General features: G+C 42.7%; 1 long non-coding RNA gene across 1 annotated transcript in view; it reads left to right on the forward strand.

The window, feature by feature from the left end:
• The window catches only part of LOC130368818 (uncharacterized), a 31,696-nt gene extending 14,124 nt beyond the window's left edge, over positions 1–17,572 (forward strand). Inside the window, exons 2-3 of the long non-coding RNA XR_008892575.1 lie at positions 13,572–13,625; positions 17,530–17,572. This is a non-coding gene — a long non-coding RNA (uncharacterized LOC130368818). The remainder of the gene's footprint in view (positions 1–13,571; positions 13,626–17,529) is intronic.
• Positions 17,573–17,961: the final 389 nt, after the last annotated feature.

Here is a 17,961-nt window from a genome sequence, read left to right on the forward strand (position 1 = left end):
AACAGCAATATCTACCCGAGGAAGGCGCGCAGTATGTAACAGCAATATCTACCCCTGAGGAAGGCGCGCAGTATGTAACAGCAATATCTACCCCTGAGGAAGGCGTGCAGTATGTAACAGCAATATCTACCCCTGAGGAAGGCGTGCAGTATGTAAAAGCAATATCTATCCCTGAGGAAGGCGCGCAGTATGTAACAGCAATATCTACCCCTGAGGAAGGCGTGCAGTATGTAACAGCAATATCTATCCCTGAGGAAGGCGCGCAGTATGTAACAGCAATATCTACCCGAGGAAGGCGCGCAGTATGTAACAGCAATATCTACCCCTGAGGAAGGCGCGCAGTATGTAACAGCAATATCTACCCCTGAGGAAGGCGCGCAGTATGTAACAGCAATATCTACCCCTGAGGAAGGCGTGCAGTATGTAAAAGCAATATCTATCCCTGAGGAAGGCGCGCAGTATGTAACAGCAATATCTACCCCTGAGGAAGGCGTGCAGTATGTAACTGCAATATCTACCCGAGGAAGGCGCGCAGTATGTAACAGCAATATCTACCCCTGAGGAAGGCACGTAGTATGTAACAGCAATATCTACCCCTGAGGAAGGCGTGCAGTATGTAAAAGCAATATCTATCCCTGAGGAAGGCGCGCAGTATGTAACAGCAATATCTTCCCCTGAGGAAGGCGTGCAGTATGTAACAGCAATATCTATCCCTGAGGAAGGCGCGCAGTATGTAACAGCAATATCTACCCTAGGAAGGCGCGCAGTATGTAACAGCAATATCTACCCCTGAGGAAGGCGCGCAGTATGTAACAGCAATATCTACCCCTGAGGAAGGAGCACAGGAGCACAGTATGTAACAGCAATATCTACCCCTGAGGAAGGCGCGCAGTATGTAACAGCAATATCTACCCCTGAGGAAGGAGCACAGTAGGTAACAGCAATATCTATCCCTGAGGAAGGTGCGCAGTATGTTGATATGCGTAGGGAATTCACAGGTCCTGCCCCAACTATCTCTTAGGTAATATATTTTTCTTACCTCATAGTTTTGCTATCTGTTACTTGCACCTATCTATTTGTAATGTTATCTTGATGTATTATCTAATTAATTTACTGTATGAACCTCAAGGGTCTATTCACATGTACAGTTCCCTGAGCATATTTGATATGCAGGATTTCAAGCAGCAGATTTTTTGCTGCAGATTTCAATATAAACTAACTGACGTAACACAGCTTCAAATCTACACAGTACTTGTACCTATGAATATACCAAAAGATTTTATTTGGACAAAAGCTGATTGGCGGGTTTCCAGCATCCCCGCCAATCAGTCAGTTGGCACAACAGTGGCACCTCGACTCCATCCATAGTTTTTTTTTGTGGTGGCGTCGGGTTACTGCAGCGCAGCTTCTTTTCACTATAAATAATAGGTGATGCCATACTATGCAATGTAACATTTCACTGGATTATGTAAATAGCAAATGATCCATTGTATGAGCTATAACATTTATATATTTAACCCCTTAAGAACACAGCCCATTATGGCCTTAAAGGGGTACTCCGGCCCTAAGACATCTTATCCCCTATCCAAAGGATAGGCGATAAGATGTCTGATAGCAGGGGCGGAGTCATGACATCACAATACTCCGGCCCTGTGGTTGTGAGGCTTCAGACACGGAGCGATCATCGTTTCGTGCAGCTGAGACAGGTGGGTGCTGCATGAGAGATTGCGGGGGTCTCCAGCGATCAGACATCTTATCCCATATCCTTTGGATAGGGGATGAGATGTCTTAGGGCTGGAGTACCCCTTTAAAGGGGTACTCCGCGGAAAACATCTGATCCCCCATGCAGAGGATCAGGGATAAGATATTAGATCGAGGGGGTCCCACAGCTGGGGACTCCTGCTATCTCCGCTGCGGCATCCCTGTCATTCGGTGCCCCCACGATCTATCTTATCTCTTATTCTTTGGATAGGGGATGAGATGTTTTTAGCGTACTCCACTGCCCCAGCTGCCGCGCTCCCTCCCATAGACTTGCATTTAGGGGGTGTGACCGTGACGTCATGACCCCCACAGCCCACACCCAGCGTTCGGAACAAAATGTTTTGAATGCTGGGGCAGTGGAGTACCCCTTTAAGGACACAGCCAATTTTATTTTTGCATTTTCATTTTTTCCTCCTCACCTTCAAAAAATTATAACTTTTTATACTTCAATCCACAGACCCATATGAGAGCTTGGTTTTTGCGCAACCAACTGTCCTTCGTAGTTACATCAAAGATTTTACGATAAAATATATGCAGAACCAAAAAAATATTATTTGTGTGGGGAAATTGAAAAGAAAACCGCAATTTTGTAAATTTTGGGAGGTTTCGTTTTCACGCTGTACACTTTACGGTAAAAATGACATGTGTTCTTTATTCTGTGGGTCAATACGATATAAATTATACCCATGTTATATGCTTTTCTATTATTGTACGGCTTTAAAAAAATCTCAAACTTTTAAAACAAAATTAGTATATTTAACCCCTTAGGGACGGCCCTCACGCCCCCTCCCATGGACTTGCATTGAGGGGACGGGGCGTGACGTCACACGGGGGCAGAGTCATGACGTCACGAACTTCCATTCCCGTGGACGGGACCCAGACCCTCCAGCGCTTCCGGACAAGAAACAGGTGGGTGCCGCATGCTATATTGCGGGGGTCCCCAGCGGCGGGACCCCCGCGATCACATCTTATCCCCTATCCTTTGGATAGGAGATAAGATGTCTAGGGGTGGAGTACTCCTTTAAGGACAAGGCCAATTTTCGTTTTTGCACTTTCGTTTTTTTCCCTCCTCCCTTCTAAAAATCATAACGCTTTCAATTTTGCACCTACAGACCCATATAAGGGCTTGTTTTTTGCGTCACCAATTGTTCTTTGTTATGACATCACTTATTTTGTAACATAATCTGCAGAGGTAAAAAAAAGCTTATTTGTGGGGTGAAATAAAAAAAACCTCCATTATGTAAATTTGGGGGGCTTCGGTCTCTACGCCAGTGATTCCCAACCGCAGGATTTTGTTGTGATTTTATTTTATTTTTTAATATCCCGCCCGGGCCTGCGCGCTTATGACTGGCGGCACAGGGGGAAAGGAAGCCTGCGTGCGCACTGTGCACACAGCATCCCCCTACGTCCCACTCCCTCCTGTTTCCCACTGCGTCCCCCTCCCCCTGCATCCCATTCCCCCCTGTGTCCCACTGCGTCCCCCCCCCGTCTACCCCCATAGTCTACCCTGTCACCCATGTCCACCCTCCTATTCACCCATCTGTCCCTTTGTCACCCCAGTCCACCCCTCTGTCACTCCTGTCCCTCTTTTACCCCCTTGTCATCCTTGTCCACCCCTCTGACCCCCTGTCTCCCATGTCCACCCTCTTGTCATCCATGTCCACCCCCCCATCCAACCCTCTGTCACCCCTGTCACCCATGTTCACCCTCCATTGTCCACCCCTCTGACCACATCCTTGTCACCCATGTCCACCCCTATTCACCCCTCTGTCACCCCCTATGCCCCCATCACCCATGTTCACTCTTCTACAGCCATCTGTCACCCTTGTACACCTCCCTACACCCCTCTGTACACTCCTCTCCACCCCTCTGTCACCCATGTACACCCATCTATCACCCATGTACACTCCTCTAGACCCCTCTGTCACCCATGTACACCCATCTATCACCCATGTACACTCCTCTACACCCCTGTCACCCATGTACACTCATCTACACCCCTCTGTCACCCATGTACACTCCTCTACACCTCTCTGTCACCCATGTTCACTTCTCTACACCCCTGTCACCCATGTACACTCCTCTACACCCCTCTGTCACCCATGTACACTCCTCTACACCCTCTGTCAACCATGTACACTCCTCTACACCCCTCTGTCACCCATGTACACTCATCTACACCCCTCTGTCACCCATGTACACTCCTCTACACCCCTCTGTCACCCATGTACACCCCTCTACACCCATCTGTCACCCATGTACACTCCTCTACATCCCTCTGTATGCTCCTCTACACCCCTCTGTCACCCATGTACACTCCTCTACACCCCTCTGTCACCCAGGTACACTCCTCTACACCCCTCTGTCACCCATGTTCACTCCTCTACCCTCCTGTCACCCATGTACACTCCTCTACACCCCTCTGTCACCCATGTACACTCCTCTATACCCCTCTGTCACCTATGTACACCCATCTGTCACCCATGTACACTCCTCTACACCTATCTGTCACCCATGTACACCCCTCTACACCCATGTACACTCCTCTACACCCATCTGTCATCCATGTACACTCCTGTCACCCATGTACACTCCTCTACACCCCTCTGTCAACCATGTACACTCCTCTACACCCCTCTGTCAACCATGTACACTCCTCTACACCCCTCTGTCATCCATGTTCACTGCTCTACACCCCTGTCACCCATGTACACTCCTCTACACCCATCTGTCACCCATGTACACTCCTCTACACCCCTCTGTCATCCATGTTCACTCCTCTACACCCCTGTCACCCATGTACACTCCTCTACACCCCTCTGTCACCCATGTACACTCCTCTACACCCTATGTCAACCATGTACACTCCTCTACACCCCTCTGCCACCCATGTACACTCCTCTACACCCCTCTGTCAACCATGTACACTCCTCTACACCCCTCTGTCATCCATGTTCACTGCTCTACACCCATCTGTCACCCATGTACACTCCTCTACACCCCTCTGTCATCCATGTTCACTCCTCTACACCCCTGTCACCCATGTACACTCCTCTACACCCCTCTGTCACCCATGTACACTCCTCTACACCCTATGTCAACCATGTACACTCCTCTACACCCCTCTGCCACCCATGTACACTCATCTACACCCCTCTGTCAACCATGTACACTCCTACATAAATAACCTAATTTCAATCTTGTTTTTTTTTTTCCCTTTCCAGACCAGTTCTCTTTCCATATCTTCGATTTCTTAAAACATTTGTTCTCCTAACCATACCGGACTATTGGTCAGCACAAACAAGATCTGAGGCAGGATTGTCATCTTTAAAGGGGTATTCCGGGCAAAAACATTTTATCCCTTATCCAAAGCATAGGGGATAAGATGTCTGATCGCGGGGGGCCCACTGCTGAGACCCCCACGATCTCCCTGCAGCACTCGCATTCTATGCGGGTGCTGAGTCTCCAGTTTCAGAAACCTCCGGGTTTCCAGGACTGGGGATGTGACGCCACGCCCCTTCCATTCATGTCTATGGGAGGGGGCGTGACGGCCGTCTCAGCAGCCGGCCCCTGCGATCAGACATCTTATTACCTATCCTTCGGATAGGGGATAAAATGTTTTTGCCCGGAATACCCCTTTAATTGGCTAATCCTATCTGCCATACTAAGTGGTAAACCTATCAATTTTTTTTTTTTTACCTTTATCTTTCTCAAAGTAGGCCAAACATTTAATTCCGGATATTTTAAAACTTGCCTTCCAACATTTATACCCAAATACTTAAAGGGGTATTCCAGGAAAAAAACTTTTTTTTATTTTTTTTATATCAACTGGCTCCAGAAAGTTAAATAGATTTGTAAATTACTTCTATTTAAAAAATCTTAATCCTTTCAATAATTATCAGCTGCTAAAGTTGAGTTAATGTTTTCTGTCTGGCAACAGTGCTCTCTGCTGACATCTCTGCTTGTCTCGGGAACTGCACAGAGTAGAAGAGGTTTGCTATGGGGATTTGCTTCTACTCTGGACAGTTCCCGAGATACGTGTCATCAGAGAGCACTTAGACAGAAAAGAACAGCTCAACTTCAGCAGCACATAAGTACTGAAAGGATTAAGATTTTTTAATAGAAGTAATTTACAAATCTGTTTAACTTTCTGGAGCAAGTTGCGTATTCCGTATATAAAGCAAAATATAATCTGCAAAAAGTTATATTCTGTCCTCTGTCCCCCGACATCCAACCCCTCCGCTGTCTTCATGTTTCTAATTCTTGTTGGCGATGGTTCAATATATAGGGCGAAGATATGGGGGGACAGAGGACAGCCTTGTCTAGCTCCCCTGGTTACCTGAAATCCCTCTCACTGAACCCCATTTACCAGAACCACTTCCCCAGGGCCAGTTAAATTTATATTGGGGGAGGGTCTTTTTCACATATTTGGAAAACTTTTTTTTTTTTTGTTACACTTTTTATGCCCCCATAGGGGACTATTTATAACAATCATTAGATTGCATATACTAAACAGTGCTATGCATAGGCACAGCACTGATCAGTATTATCGGCGATCTTATTCTCTGGTCTGCTCGATCTCAGACCAGAGAAGAAGACCCCGGTATGAAAGCCAGAACAGGTAAGGGGACCTCCGGCCGCCATGTTGGATGATCATCCATTTTAATGACCGCATTGCCGCAGATGCTGTGCTCTGTATTAATCCCGGCATCTGAGGGGTTAATGGCGGACATCAGCGCAATCACTGATGTCTGCCATTACCGACGGGCCCCTGGCTGCTGGTGTGTTAAGTACCAGGGCATCAGGACGTACATTTACATCCTATGTCGTTAAGGGGTTAATGGGGACAAATCCTCGAATTTCTGACTGATGGACATCTGTTGAGCAGTTCAGTGGAGTTGTTTTTAGAATTCTCCTTTAGTACTGAATGGAATTACCATAGTTGTTACATAAGTAGTTTCCTTCGAGGTTTACATGATAGATCTGGGATATAATAGTTCAAAATACATAAACTTTAAGCTTTTTTTATTTGTCATCCAAGAGTTTAGATTACACATACTTTACATACTAACAAACCAAGGAAAACGGCCATTTAAGGTTAGTGGGTCTATTTAAAGCAAGTAAACATGACATTCGCAATACAAAAGAAGCTTAGAGATTAAGGTTTTAGGGAAACTCAAGCTTTAAGATCAGCAAATAAACTACAACTTCCTGGCATTTACAGTGTGTGCATAATACTATCTGAGGTCATAGTTTGTGGTTTTCGTTTGATAAAAAAAGCCTAAAAACAAATACAAAGTTTCATACCATTTTAAAATGTAACTATTGCTTTCTTTCTTTTTTTTTTGCATTATGCCTTGTATTAAAAATGCAGACAATAAGCAATGATAACACAATCTAGGTTATTTCTGTAACAAAATGTGGTCTTAGACACTTCACTCCATCCTTAATAATGTTGGGGTGTAGTTTCAGAAATAGGGTCATCCATAAAGAGGGGTCCTATGAGACTCCAAGCTAAAATGTAAGCCACAGAGTGCCTTAGGTTTTGGGCCCTGCTGTGTGGCCTGGGAGCAGATTAGGGCCTATATAGGGTTATTTCTAAACAGAACAGAAACAGCACATTAAGGCTGGGCTTAGATTGAGATTCCAGAGGCGGGCAACGGTGATTTAGTCACCACTAATATTGTGCGGACATTGCATTCAGTATAAAGAATGACTGAGATTATTCTTTTGGCAGAGAAATTTCAGAGGCAGAAAGCTGCACTGTGCAGCGGAATCCCATTAAAACAATGGGATTCTGCTGCATTGGAAATTCTGAGCATAATTTCTTAGAGGAATTATGCTCGGAAATTCGGGAGTGTGAAACCAGTCTAAATGTTATAATGTTTTCCCCCCATTCCATGTACTGTATCCAAAAAATGCCATATAAAGTATTTGTGTGAAGAATTAACATTTATCAAACTTTGCACGCATTTGTATTCATTCCTGCAAAAAGAAAGCTCAAAATATTAATAATCACTAAACCCCCTGTAGAATACCGTATTTTTCGCCGTATAAGACACACTTTTTCTTCCCCAAAACTGGGGGGGGAAAAGTTGGTGCGTCTTATATGGCGAATACACATTAAAACCTGTCCTATCGCGGCGGTCCCTGCGGCCATCAACGGCCGGGACCTGCGGCTAATACAGGACATCACCGACAGCCGCATCTGAAGCGAAAGTGACACTAACCCGGTTGCTCAGTCGGGCTGTTCAGGACAGCCACGGTGAAATCGCGGCGTCCCGAACAGCTTACAGGACATCGGGAGGGACCTTACCTGCCTCCTCAGTTTCTGCTCCGTGCCGGGATCCCCTGAATGGCTGGCGATCTCCTTCGTTGTCATCACGTCGTCACGCATGCCGTCCCGTCATCCAATGGATAGAGAGGATACCTGGCAGCAGAGACGTTCCGGAACGATCGGGACACCCCGGTGACGTGGCGACAGCAATGGAGGGCGACATCCAGGGCAGCGGTGACGGGTCCGGAGCGGCGGGAACACGTGAGTATTACCTCCTCCAGTGGTCTTCAACCTGTGGACCTCCAGATGTTGCAAAACTACAACTCCTGGCATGGGAGTTGTAGTTTTGCAACATCTGGAGGTCCGCAGGTTGAAGGTTCAGAATCTTTTTTTTCTAGATTTTAACCCTTTAAAATTGGGTGCATCTTATATGCCGGAGCGTCTTATATGACGAAAAATACGGTACCTTTGGTAGTTTTTGAAATATGGTCTATAACCCCTGAACGACATAGGACCATTTGTTTTTTTAAAAGCAGTACAATAATAGAAAAGTATATAAACATGACTATCATTATAATTGTATTAAACAATAGAACAAAGAAAACATGGCATTTTTACTGTACAGTGTGAAAACGAAACCCTCCCTTCAAAATTGTTGTTTTATTTCCCCACATAATTAATATTTTTTTTTGGTTTTGCTATACATTTTTTGGTAAAATGAGTCATGTCATTACAAAGTGCAATTAGTCACACAAAATACAAGCCCTCGTATAGGTCTGTGGATGAAAATATAGGTCTGTGGATGCCCGGCATTAACCCTTTAGATGCCGTGATCAAAGTTGATCGTGGCGTTTAAAACGAAAGTTAAAGAATCCTGGCAGCTCAGCAGAGCTGATCGGGACTATCGCGACAAAATTGCAATGTCCTGATCAGCTTACCGGACGACGGGAGGGTCATTACCTGCCTCTCCATTTTTCTGAAAAAAAAGTGTAAATTTTTTTTAAATAAAAGTTCATTAACCCCGTCCCTACTAAAAGTTTAAATCACCCCCCTTTTCCCATTTTTTAAATAAAATAATGTAATAAAGAATAAAAATAATCATCTGTGGTACTGCCGCGTGTGTAAGTGTCCGAACTATTAAAATATTAGGTTAGCTAAACCACATGGTCGATGGCGTACACGTAAAAAAATACCAAAGTCTAAAATTGTGCATTTTTGGACACTCAATAAAGTAACATAGTAACATAGTTCATGAGGTTGAAAAAAGACCAGAGTCCATCAAGTTCAACCTATATCCCTACTGAGTCCCTACTGAGTTGATTCAGAGGAAGGCAAAAAACACCTCATACTAGAGGTAAAAATTCCTTCCCGACTCCAAATATGGCATCAGAATAAATCCCTGGATCAATGTTCTGTTCCTATAAATCTAGTATACATAACCAGTAATGTTAATACTCTCCAAAAATGCATCCAGACCCGTTTTGAACTCTTTTACAGATTTCACCATGACAACCTCCTCAGGCAGAGAATTTCACAGGCTCACTGCTCTTACAGTAAAGAACCCCCGTCTGTGCTGGTGTAGAAACCTTCTTTCCTCAAGACGTAGTTGTAGATACAGTCCCCTTGTTATAGATACAGTCCTGGGTATAAATAGATCATGGGAGAGATCTCTGTATGGCCCCCTGTATATACCATAAAAATATTAATAAAAAGCGATCAAAAAGTTCCATCAAAAAAAAAATGGTAATGATAAAAACTACAGATGACTGTGCAAAAAATGAGCCCTCATACCACCCCGTAAACAGAAAAATAAAAAAGTTATAGGGGTCATAAGATGACAATTTTAAACATACTAATTTTGGTGCATGTAGCTTATAATTTTTTTAAGTATTAAACTACAATAAAACCTAAATAAATTGGTTATCCTTGTAACTGTATGGACCTACAGAATAAATATAAGGTGTAATTTTTACCAAATATTGCACTGCGTAGAAACGGGAGCCCCCAAAATTTACAAAATGGCGTCTTTTATTTTATTTCACCCCACAAATAATTTTTTTTTGTTTCGCCGCATGTTATATACTAAAATAAGTGATGTCATTGCAAAGTACAATTGGTGATGCAAAAAACAAGCCCTTGTATGGGTCTGTAGGTGAAAAATTGAAAGTGTTAGAGTCCTTAAGGTGAAAATAAACCTAAGGGGTTAAGGGGTTTTACAGAAAAGAAAAAAGCTACATTAAAAAAATATATATTTATCAAAATCTCAACAACTAAATCTTTTAGGGTATTACCCCTATATAATCACTGCTAGTCCTAAAAATATTTTTAGGACTAGCAGTGATTAAAACCCCATAGAAGGGTGGTGAGAGACAAAAGTTATTACTCCAAAAAGAAACAGAATTGATATTGTGCAATGATTCTCTACAAATGGAGTGATCTGAATGTTTTTCCCCTTGAGTAGTAAGGGTTAAGCCTTGAATTACCAAATTTTTGTATGTAATTTTTCATAATATAGATCTTTTGAAGTGAAGGTGAATGATACCTCATTCTATCTTATGGTTTTAATAATATTATGTCACTTTTATTGTTAATGTTGAGTATAAATAGAGTGGGGGTTGTGAAAAAGGTTACAGGTCATGATTTAGCGCTTCTGAGCATGAAATGGCTTGTTGGCCATTTCTGTATCCACGATCTAACTGCTGAAAAATAGATATGTCATCTATATTTTTTTGCAACTGTGCTTTAAAGGGGTATTCTGGCAACAACATCTTATCCCCTATCCAAAGGGTAGGGGAAAAGATGTCTGATCGCGGGGGGCCCGCTGCTGGGACCCCCCGCGATCTCCCTGCAGCACCCGCATTCTATGCAGAGCTGCGTCTCTAGTTTCGGAAACCTCCGGGTTTCTGGGACTGGAGACGTGATGTAATGCCACGCCCCCTCCATTCATTTCTATGGGAGGGGGCGTGATGGCTATCATGCCCCCTCCCATAGACATGAATGGAGGGGGCGTGGCGTGATGTCATGTCCCCAGTCCCGGAAACCTGGAGGTTTCCGAAACTAGAGACGCAGCTCTGCATAGAATGTGGGTGCTGCAGGGAGATCGCGGGGGTCCTAGCAGCAGGCCCCCCGCAATCAGACATCTTATCCCCTATACTTTGGATAGGGGATAAGATGTTTTTGCCCGGAATACCCCTTTAAAGGGTTACTCTGCCCCTAGACATCTTATCCCCTAACCAAAGGATAGGGGATAAGATGTCTGATTGCAGGGGTCCTGCTGCTGGGGACCCCCGCGATCTCCCTGCTGCACCCGGCATTCGTTTAGAGCCTGGAGTGCAGCACCGGAGGCTTGTGATGTCACTGCCACCCCCCCCCCCCCCCCCCTCAATGCAAATCTATAGGAAGGGGAGAGATGGACATCATGCCCCCTCCCATAGACTTGCATTGAGGGGGTGTGATTGTGACATCATGAACGGGGCGTGGTCAGGACATCACGAGCCTCCACCAGTCATCCGGCACGGAGCGAAGTTTGATCTGTGCACCGGATGTCTGTTGTGCCACAGCCAAGATCGCGGAGGTCCCCAGTGGCGGGACCCACGCGATCAGACATCTTATCCCCTATCCTTTGGATAGGGAATAAGATGTCTAGGGGCGGAGTACCCCTTTAAGACTGGATTGAGCACCACAACTGCTAGTAGGTTATGGATTTTGGATAATGATGGTGACTTTTGTATACACTCACTTGACTGAGGTAAGTGGCAGTGTTGACTCTTTCATCTTTTGTTTATGATATTACACACTAATATAACTGGGCATCATGGGCTCAAAGCCTGAAAAAAAATTTAAAAAAAACTGAATACCCCTTTAGGCTATGTTCACACTACGGAATTCTCGCGGAATTCCGCTGTATGAACTTAACATTAGTGTGAATGGGTCTCCGTGAGACACGTTCACACTGCGGAATTTCCGCGGCGGACAATTCCGCCGCTGAAATTGTTCCGCGCAAAGAAAGAACATGTTCATTCTTTGCGCGGATTCCACGAGTACTGCATAGCCATCAATGGTGATGGCTCAGTGCCCCGCGGCCCCAGCACCGAAGTCTCTTCGGCGGCAGCCGCCAGGCGGAATCTTTGCTCGCGGAATTCAGCACATGAGGATTTGCAATGGATGGAGCATTTCCACTTCACTGATTCTAGACACAGTGTGAGTGTTTAGGAATCTAGGAACTTTGAATGTCCTTGTATAGTCCAAGAAGACTGGAGGCTGTAATTTGGAAGTAAAGGGTCTGAATGCTTATGTCTATGCAGTACTTAAGTTTTTTATAAAAAAAATTTCTATCATTCTGTTTTCACTTTGTCATTATGGGGTATTGAGTGCAGAATGATGGAGGAACCTAATTTCTTTTTTTTAAACACCTGTCTGCAACATATCAGAATGGGAAAAAAACTAAAAGGGTCTGAACATTTTCTTCTTGCCCTGTATATAGCTGTACATGTCTTATTTGGACTGATTTTGCTAAACTAATGTTGTGGCCAAGAGTGAGTGCAAACGAAACAATAGGGAGGAAGCTTGTGGGATGGGTGAGGCTTGTAATCCTAAAGCCAGTCACTCTGTACCTCACTTGTCACTTTGGCTGAAGAGCTTCCACATGGGCTGTTCCTTCTAGTTCCTCCAATGCTCACCCTGTGGAAAAGAGCAGGGTGATGGTATTTCGGGGTGCCCTTGATACTTGTGTTCAGTGGTGATAGTAACTGAAGTAAATTGTAATAACCCACATTTTCCTTATCAAGGATCAGCAAGCTTATCCACAAAGGAAATACAGTTCTTAACCCCTTAAGGTTTTTCCGTTTTTGCATTTTTGTTTTTTCCTCCTTACCTTTAAAAAATCATAACTCTTAAAATTTTTCACCTAAAAATCCATATTATGGCTTATTTTTTGCACCACCAATTCTACTTTGTAATGACATCAGTCATTTTACCCAAAAATCTACAGCGAAACAGAAAAAAAAAATCAATGTGAGACAAAATTGAAAAAACAAAACATTTTGTAACTTTTGGGACTTCCGTTTCTACACAGTACATTTTTCGGTAAAAATTACACCTTCTCTTTATTCTGTAGGTCCATACAGTTAAAATGATACCCTACTTATGTAGGTTTGATTTTGTTGTACTTCTGGAAAAAATCAAAACTACATGCAGGAAAATGTATACGTTTAAAATTGTCATCTTCTGACGTCTATAACTTTTTTATTTTTCCGCTTATGGGGCGGTATGAGGGCTAATTTTTTGCGGCGTGATCTGAAGTTTTTAGCGGTACCATTTTTTTGCGCATACGCCATTGACCGTGCAGTTTAATTAACAATATATTTTTATAATTCGGACATTTCCGCACACGGCGATACCACATATGTATATTTTTATTTACAGTTTTGTTTTTTTTTATGGGAAAAAGGGGGTGATTCAAACTTTTATTAGGGGAGGGGTTAAATGATCTTTATTCACTTTTTATTTATTTTTTTCACTTTTTTTTTTGCAGTGACAGAGGTGTCAGCAGAGAGCTCTTTGGTCGTGATGTCAAGGATACCTTAAGGTGAGGCCTTAAACTGTGAGTTACTACCGCTGTGCTATTTTGCTGAGTGTCGACCTAAGCAAATTCACACCAGACAATGTTGGTATAAATCCCCTTTTCAGCACTGACTCCCAAGTTCTGATCTTTATTAGAAAATCTCATTAGTTTTTACAATTGACAAAAAGGGAGGGTAAAAACTATCGCATCAAATCATCGTTTTATATGCTGATTGATCATTTGAGCATGGCGTAGCATAGGTCACTTATGTTGCAACTTCTCTATCTTGAGATGTTTCCATCCTTCCACAAAAGCCCAATGTTTAGACTTCAACTCCTAACTGCTTGTATCTTCAGACTCCATCCCAAGGTTCTCATCTTGATTACAGGCAAAGAGCAAGCAGAAATGTTTTGAATTAAGGTAAACAAAGTTCTTCTGCAATATTTTAGTGATAGCATATAGCATTTAGCAAAGGCATATGAGTATAGATATAGCGATCAATATATCAGGATATTATAGACCCAACAATGACAGAAAAGAAATCCAAAAAGAAAATAAATTTACTCTGTAGTATACAGCTGCTAATAAGTACTGGAAGGATTAAGATTTTTTATAGAAGTAATTTACAAATCTGTTTAACTTTCTGGCACCAGTTGATTTAAAAAATAAATAAATAAAGTTTTCCACTGGAGTACCCCTTTAAAGGTAGATTGCCACATCTACTTGGCTCTCCAGGTACTGCACTACCCTTAAATGGGTGCAAAACCGAATACTAGCAAGTCACACCGCACATTATCACTGGCACATGTCCCAAACACAAATACAGCCCATAGCACTAATCCAGGTTAGTAAAAAATTAAGATTGCACCACTCATTACTTCTGATTACTATTTCTTTATTTTAAAGAGCCAGGTCAAAGAATGCTGGAAACAGCTGCTTCACTTTTTTAAGTTTCTTCCAGGCAACAGGAAAGCAAAACAGCTGCTGCCAGAGGTATTTAATCTGACTCTTTTAAATAAAGAAATACTCTGAAATGGTGAGAGCTGCTCCTTTTTACTGAAGGAGATTCAAAACCTAATACTCCCCTCTCCAGCCCACTCACAGATCAGCACTAGTTAGGAAAATGAATTGGACAGAAAATCTTAACAGGAACGTGCGTCAACCCCTCCCTGGCTCTGTATTCTTAGCAGGAGCTGTCAGCGGCCCAAGCTGTCCTTAGCTAATCTCCTTTGATTTTTCTTACATGGAGAGGTTGGACTAGGGTAAGCTCCTTTGTTCCATCTCTTGGTAGAGGTTGCTGTCTGTCTCAGTAGAAGTTGCTGACTAGGGTAAGCACCTTTGTTTCATTTCTTAGGCTAGGATTCCACTTGTTTGTTTTTTCCTGTGTTTTTTTCACCGAACAAATTTGATGGGTAAAAAAAAAAAAAGGATGCAGTAGGGTTGGCAAAAAATGTATTTAACAAAATTTTTATTTTTTATAACAAAATGTTTATACATTTTTAATAAAGTGTGTGTGTTTCACTTTTTTTTCTATCTTTTACATTTTTTAGGTAGTACTACTACCAGCATGGAACAGACTGTTCCATGATGGGAGTAGTAGTACCTGTACTAATAGACATATCGCCCCGGGTGTTACTCCTGACACCCGATGTGATCGTCCATAATATAGCAGAGATGCGGAACGGCTCTATACAGCGGTCGCATCTCTGCACTATACTCCAGTCAGTGATGTGAATAGAACATCACTCATTCATATTTTCTGCCCAGAGTGGGGATTGGCCAGATGGTTGCAGCCAATCATCGATCTCAGCGGGAAAAATGAATGAGTGATGTTCTATTCATATCACTGGCTGGAGTATAGTGCAGAGATGCGGAGTGCAGGAGAACGCCGCTCCGCATCTCTGCAATAGATAGGACGATCACAGCGGGTGTCAGGAGTGCTGTGATCTGTCCTTAACTGCAGGAACTACTACTCCCAACATGGAGCACACTCTGCTCCATGCTGGGAGCTGTAGTACCTGCATTAATAGACAGATCGCAGCGAGTGTAACTTCTGACACCTTTTGCAATCTGTCTATTAATGCAGGTACTGCAGCTCCCAGCATGGATCAGAGTGTGCTCCATGTTGGGAGTAGTAGTACCTGCAGTTAAGGAAAGATCACAGCGGATGTCACTCCTGACACCCACTGTGATCCTCCTGTATAATGTATAAATGCGGGAAGCTGCTCTTCTATGGTCCCCTGCACTGACATATATATACACCTTTTCATATTTCCCACAGGGAGTTGTGATTGGCTGGAACCATCTGGCCAATCACAGCTCTCTGAGGGAAGTATGAATAGGTATATATATGCGGCAGTGCAGGAGACCATAGAAGAGCCGCCGGCCGCATCTATAAATTATACAGAAGGATCGCAACGGAACTCTGTCAATTAGTACAGCAATCTGTCAATTAGTACAGGTACTACTACTCCCATCATGGAACAGTGTGTTCCATGCTGGGAGTAGTAGTACTACCTAAAAAATGTAAAAAATTAAGTAAAAAAATGTGAAAAACACACACACACTCCATTTTTATTATTGAGATACTAGAGATGAGAATGAAAGACAAGGCAACACACCAGGTATGACAACTGTGAAGTGATGGTTTATTCGTGATGGTTATCACAAAGAGACAGCGAAAAATTCCTTATTACATTACCACAGTTCACATCCTTGCCATGTACGAGATGGTATACCGTGTAGCCAGTTTTTACGTCTAAAACGAGTTAACAGTAATCCCCAGCAGTATATACAACAGGCCACCGAACTAAAAATGAGATTGTATCAGAGACAAAATCCGAAACCAGTTGTTGAACAAGCATACAAAAGAGCAGAAAAAATTTATTGGTCTCAGTTATAAAGGCGAAAGTCAAAGGATATAGACGAGAAAAGCAGACGCTTCATTTTTTCTTTTGACAAAACCTTAATGAACAAAACAATAAAAAATGCCATATTCAGGAATTGGTACATACTTGAACAAGATGAAAACCTTCATGCGACAGCTATAAAAAAAAAACATTATTACTTATAAAAAAAATATCACCATTGGTGAATATATTAAATGTAAGAAAAACTGAAATAAGAAGAGAAACACTACTTGGTTGAATAAAACAGCTCCTTTAGGTAACTTCCCTTGTAAAAATTGTTCTTTTTGCAAACAGAATTTAGCCAAGTCCTCATTCAGACTAGGCGGCAAAACCATTGATGTGAAACAGTTTATCACATGCCGCAGTACATTAATTACAAAGGGCTAACAAAAGGAAAAAGGTACAGGCACAAAGAGGTGCACATCAATTATTATGCAGACATAGATTTTATTATATAAATCATGACGGAATAACCTCACACAATAAAAACATTTCAAATGAGGGGGCACAACCTCCCAAGGGACACCCGCTGGATCTCAGTAATATAATACAGTCTCCCTTAAAAACATGCAACCCCCATACTATAATACACAATATAATCAAATGGTATAAATAGCAGCTATATATCAAGGTAAATATATTAAGGTGCACAATCAGAGCAGAAGGGTAAAAGTAAGGAGTAAGGAATAGCAGCTATATGGTTGTAAACAAATATAGTAAAGTGAACAGGCAGGAGAGAGGGTAGAGATACGTCACGCTGTCATGGGAGTGGGTGTCCCCCCAGAAAGGTCCCCACGCATTCCGTCACTAGCAAGTGACTTCCTCAGGTGCGCCCCTGAGTTAAAACCTATGCCACGATTTCAGGGGGGAAAAAACGACATAGGCTCAACATGCTGCGATTTTGTAAAACTGCCAAGGAGCTGAAAAAGAGTGAAAAAACGCCAAAAGGATTAAAAAAAACGCCAAACTGAAAAACTCAAAGTGGAAAAATAATTTTGTGATTTCTCATTGATTTACAGCTAACATCTGGCCCGAAAAAGAAGGACCCAACTATAAAGTTGGTAGGTTTCTTAATTATCTAACAAAACTTTTATTTACCTGACTCAACTGTTAAAATGTAAGTTTTATGAAAATGTTACTTTTATTAAGCATTCTTTATCATTCAGAAGGACAAAATAAACTTTAAAACCTACCTACTCGCGTCAGTTAAATATTCTACTGTAAGAGTGATGTAGTTGTAATCCCAAAAAAATACACAAGACATGACCTGTAGATAGTACTAAAAAAATACACAGACCTGGGACTCTCTATATACAAACCAGTACACTGGGTCCTACAGGACTAGTTACCAACAGTTAGAAAAGATGCCACCATAGGACTGGTAGGTTACTGTATTGGCACCATGTCAGGATAAAGATACAATGCTCAATATCCTGACCTCGAGTGACCAA

The sequence above is a fragment of the Hyla sarda genome, chromosome 4 (assembly GCF_029499605.1).
Source record: "Hyla sarda isolate aHylSar1 chromosome 4, aHylSar1.hap1, whole genome shotgun sequence".
Taxonomy (NCBI): Eukaryota; Metazoa; Chordata; class Amphibia; order Anura; family Hylidae; genus Hyla; species Hyla sarda.